Source organism: Alligator mississippiensis, chromosome 1 (genome assembly GCF_030867095.1).
Source record: "Alligator mississippiensis isolate rAllMis1 chromosome 1, rAllMis1, whole genome shotgun sequence".
Classification (NCBI taxonomy): Eukaryota; Metazoa; Chordata; order Crocodylia; family Alligatoridae; genus Alligator; species Alligator mississippiensis.
Window position 1 is genome coordinate 33,016,808 of NC_081824.1, and position 5,876 is coordinate 33,022,683.

Consider the following 5,876-nt stretch of genomic DNA (forward strand, 5'->3'; position numbering starts at 1 on the left):
ACTTGGCAGGTCTTCATGCCCTCAGAAGGGGCTTCCATTCCTGCAGGTTTCACCCAAATCAGGCCAGAAATGGCAAAGTTATAGGCTGTTTTGAGCTTCCCCTTTATAGCCTATGGGCAAAACGTCAAAACAGCATCAAAACAGCGAAACTTTTGACAAAACAAAATGAAACAGTGGTTTCAAATCAAAACAAACTTTGAAACAAAATGCTGTTCTGTCGAAGCGTCGAAACGCAAGTTGAAATGGAATGATGCCATTTTGCACAGCCCTAATTTAAACCTGCCAGGAGCTTAACTCAAGTTTTACAACTTCCCACACTGCAGATAAATTCAGCTCAAGTTTAGTCTGATCTTTGGAAAGAGTTTTAATCAGGATTTTGTTTGATCCAAATTGCTGTCCTCATCTCCAGTTGTTGGACCAGGTTCACTGGTCAAATCTGGCATGTTGGGAAACTTCAGCAATGCAAAGCAGCTGTAAACCTGGCTCAGACGGTAGGTCAAGCCAGGTTTATAGAAACTTTGCCTAGACAGAATGGCTCAAAGCAGCTGGAACACACTAGCAAATATGGCTTATCATCTGTATATATGTATTGACTATTTTTCCTTTCTTTGGCTTTGGAAAGACATGTCTAAATTTAAGCAAATAATCATTCCAAATAAAAAGGATTAAATCCATTTCTTGCATGCTTGGCCAAAGCACATATAGGAGACCAACCTATAATTTAAAAAATAAGGAAAACTGTGGAATAGGTCAGCAGGGCCTCTTTATAGTTTAAATACCAGGTTGGTTTGGATATTGGCAACATTTAAAATTCCATATAACTGTGCCAATTGATAGTCTCTGAGTTGGATCAGCATGTTACTGAGTTGTGGTCCCAGTTTCTTCCCACCAGCTTTTGTGGACTTGTTTCTTTTCATTTGAAGTTGTTCTTTTACTATTGCCAGTTGTTGAATGCATTTCCGTGTTTCCTTTTTTCAATAGGATTTGATGAGTTTTAAGGCTTTTTAATAACTGCCTTTATTACCAGTATTCATCAGCTTTTCAATACTGTGGTCATAGTGCTTTTACAGGCAGCACTTCCTGATACCCTGTACAGCGAATTTGGAATTGGAGAAGAGCTTAAGGACAGAACTGCCAAGATGGTTGTTATTTCCCACCTTTTGCACATACTTCACCATCTTTTATGTTACACTGAACTAGCTCTAGAGGGTGATTCAAGATGGTGCTGTGTGGAACCTCAGAGTTCAGTTCTCCACATCTGGTTCTTTATTCTTGAGATGTTAGCACTGTATTTTCATGCTTTGGTTGGTTTTCATAGACTGCTGCTTTAAAAAAATCCCATGCCATATTTTTTGTAATATTTCTCCTTTAATATTTGAGGGAGCATTTGGAGTGAATTAATAAACATCAGACGAACCTGATGCCTTTGGGATTTTATTGAGAACTCTTTTTCCCTGACATAGCCATTTTGAGATATGATTCTGGGGCTATGCTGAATAAATATTCAATTTTTTATAAATTTGGGTCAAGTTATTTTTTTATTTATTTGTGGTTTAAGTTATACTTATTACCTGTATATGTTGGTTCACTTAGCTAATGATTTAATGATTTACTTTCATCATTTTTATTGTTGTATATCCATTTTTGCAAAGTACAGTACTGGCCTAAAACTTAGATTCAAGAGTAATAAAAAATTAGTACAACATAGTACAACTTGGCCTCAAATGTTTTATCATACTTCTATGTCAGCTGGCCTTGTTCTCAGATGTATTTTTCGATAATGACCCCTAGTCATTGTAAGGGCTGGTTTTGATCACTAATTTCCATGACTGAGGCGGTGACTTAGTCACTGAAGGTATGCACCCTTTCCACACAACTGATCCAAAATTCTGTTTCAGATTAAAACATATAACTAGATCACAGCTAGCTACTTATTCAGCATGTAATTTTTATTTCATGTTATGTTACATGAAAAAAATATATATTTCCTACATTAGAATTTAATATGTTGGACAAGTCATATTGATGTTGGACCTTCTGCTGGATTGCAGGACTTAGGCTAAGGTTTTGGTTCATTTTGTTGAGCTTGGCAAGTTGACTCCTCAGATCTTCCCTGAAATAGCTTTTGGAATATTTGAAGTTAAATGCTGGCTCTGCTGAAGTCAGTGTTAAACCTCCCATTGATTTAAGTGAGGTAGGATTTAACCCGTGCCATAGATGTTGCTATTGTATATTTATTATGCATTATTTATTATTTTTATTCCAATGGCACCTCGGGGCCTACACCTTGATCAGGATATTATTGTGTTAAGTGATATATAAACAATGAATAAAAAGACTGCCATGCCTCAAAGTGCTCACAAGAGATTAAAAGACAAGAGGCAAGTAAATGTAGAGAGGCAGATGGAGAAATAAGGAAACAAAGAGACAATACTGTCAGCTGAGTAACCACTAGTAACAAGGTACCTTATGTTTCGTGAGATGGAATGGAGGGAAGGTGTAGTGGAAAAAAAGGAGAAGTGATAAGCACACAGAAAGCACTCTACAGCTGTAACTGAACAGAAGATCACTGCACATAGAGTGCTTTAAAAATGGTGGATCCTGTTATAACATAACCCTGGATGGATGTGGTGTCAGGTATCAGACTATATGCTAAAGCACTTTATCGAATGTGTGTACCAGATCCCATCATGACTTAAGTTAGGTCACAGTCCCTTGGCATCCCAGGGGCTGTTCTCAGGGTGGCTTGCTAACCTTGGCCTGTGCTCATCTGCTCTGGGTGAGCACTGGCCCAGCTCCACCCCCAGGCTGTTGCAGAGATGAGACAGAAAAGACTCTGTCTCCTCCCTTCATGGCTGGGGGAGTGGGTGGGGGAATGGGGCCTGCCTACTGTGCAGGTACCCCCCAGGTTGCTGACTGAAGTCTTGGGGGGCTGAGCCAAGCCTGCAGCTCAGAGCCACATGAGGCTTTTCACTGTGCCAGGAACTGGGAGCAGAGGGTTTGAGGGAAAGGAGCCCCTCTGGTGTATAGGCCCTGGCCTTCTACCCCCTTTCCCCCCCCCCCCCCGGCTGGCTTAATCCAGCAAGCTAAGGGAGTCCATGTGGCAGGGGACCTCTGTTCCCCATCCCTCTCCCCTCCATTTCCAGTTGGTGAAAAGCTGACCTGCGTAGCTCCATGTTGCAGCTCCTGGATGCAGTTGTCAAGAGGCTGGGATGAGAGGGAGGCGGAGATGGAACAGGAAGAATTAGAAATCCTTGCACAGTCATGGAACATGCATTTGTGTACAGACACCCGAGGTAACACGCCAATCGTCCTACTTTCTCAGAAAGAATGATAAGGCCTCCCTGTTGCCCCTTCCTGCTTGTGCTTCCTTCAGGTTACCAACTTACCTACCCTGCCAAACTTAGTTTAAGCCCCTACTCACCAGGTTAGCGAGCCTGCCTGTTCTTCCCTTTCTTCGTTAGATGGATCCCATCTCTTCCTAGCAATCCTTCTTCTTGGAACAACAACCTGTGCTTGAAAAAGCCAAAGCCCTGATGATGATATAATCTGTACAACCACTCACTGATCTGCAGAATGGAACCGCTCCTGCCTGGGCACTTCTCCTTGAAATCCAAATGCCCAGTTTGGAATACTGTGATGGTACCCATCACATGTAATCTCCACAGTTTTCCAGACCTGGGTGCCACCAGATACAGCTTTTCTAATCACTCACACTAGTTTAGACTTTGCTTTGTGTTTGCAGAAATAAATGAAGACAACCAGGAATTAATGTAGCTTGGCAAAAGGCCTTATCAGTGAGAAGAACCTTAGAGTCACAGAAATGGAAAAACTCTTCTGGTCTCAAATTTATTACATTTAACTGAGCTGGTAAATATTCTAGCTGTAGAATTCTGGATAAATTGTAACTTGTAAAATAAGGCTTCTGGAAAGGTCTGGGAACAATGAAATATGCTTATCCAAAAGAGATAAAAGCCCTGCATTAACAACTTGACACCATTCTGTGATGGACCTCTCTGTGTCCTAGACATGGCAGAATTACATTTTTGTGCTCTAATGCTGTACTGCACCGTACAGTGACACAGCACATTGCTATGTCACCGTAGGGTGACGTGTAGACCCGCTCTCTGTAAAATACTACCGTTATAGCTTGCAAGGTCCTTATTTCATTTGTAAATTCTGTTATCTCATGACTATTAGATTAAAATAAATTTAAGAGGTTACTGAGATGCTGTTTTACTTCACAGAAACCAAGCTAGTTATACCCTATCATATCATGATCTTCCCTTAACATTTTTATTCTGCTTGTAATGATTATTTAGTTATACCATCCAATTTTATTATGCAATTTCAGTCTGTCACAGATTGTTAGTTAGATCTTCAGCCATTAAGGAAAAGGTCTCATAACCTGAGTGTGTTACACCCAGCAGATAGGTAATGTGGTATGTGGTGCATCAAATAACAGATCATCAGTAATTCTACAAGACTTGTGGCAATATTTAGGAGGAGTTTCCAAAGAATATTGACTACATGTTCATCTCAGTAGTTATAAATTCAGAGTAAATTTTTTCTCTCTGAAAACATGCATTAAAAAATATTCCAGCCAGCACTAAGTCCTAAGCTTAAAGAAATGTTTCCAAAATATAAATGAGAAAATGCAGCTTTCCAGTTATCTATTTATTTCACAGTTGCTTATGTAAAAGTGAACTGAAATAAATATACAAAAAAGCAGCTCTATGTTGTTTTGATGGGAAGATCATATGTATAAATAGGCAATCATACCTTATGATTGTTTACTTGTATTGCAAAAGTGCTGATAAGCCCCAGTCTTGGATTGGGACCACATTTTCTAGGTACTGTCCATACAGCCTAAAACAAGCATCCTTAACAAATAATGAAAGATTGATCTAAACCATTTCAGTGTTGAATGTGAGACTATGAATCCATAAAGCCCAGTAATAATGAAAAGAGCAACCTAGAAGGTTCCGCCTAACCCCCATTTATTCCTAGTAAGAAAATAGACAAATGGGTCTTTTGTACCTGTAAAGGCAGAGCCTCATTAAGCAGTGAGGAGATTCCCAATCCACTAATAGTAGCAGGAGGCATTTGCCCACCTAAGCAACTGTGCAGGGCAGAAGCAGTTTACTTCAGGGTATATCCCAGCTTGAGTGTACAGTACCGCCAGAAGCAAAGAACCATTTGAATTCAACAGCAACTTTCCCAGTATTGACACTACAAGGTGAATCTCATAGGAAATTAGATGGAAAGGGAAAGTTTGGTCCCTCAGTCATGTGGCAGGACTATCTTTTCAGGAGTTATAATAGAAATATTATGGCTTCACTGATTTTCATCCATATTCGCTTTCAGCCCTTTTCTTTGTGGTTTCTCTCCCGTCTCTTTGCAGCCTACCTTGTATCCCAATAATCCTTAACTACCTTATTTATTTATTTATATGACTAACGAATTGCACGTCAAGAATGACAGAGCGGGCGGGGGGAGGCAGGATGAAGTGCTGCCGCCAACCACCCTGTGCTGCCACTGTCTCCCAGGAGCTGTGGGGGGGAGCTAGCTTCGCATCCCCTCCATCCCCTTCCACCAGCACCCTGCACTGCCTCTGCCTCCAGTGCCACTGCCCCCTCCCCCCCCCGCCCCCGGCCCTGCTCCTCGGAGGCAGCGGAGCACCACCATAACAGCAAGGACAGAGCTGGGGGGGAGGGGGGGGAGAAAAGGGAGTGAGGCCAGTGCCACTGGCCTTGCCCTGCCACTCTGTCCCCTCCATTCACACCATCCATCCCCACCCTTGTCCCTCCATGGCACTCCGTACGCTGATCGGTTGTTTCACTAACTAATCGGAGTGCTCTAAGAGCTTTATGGAC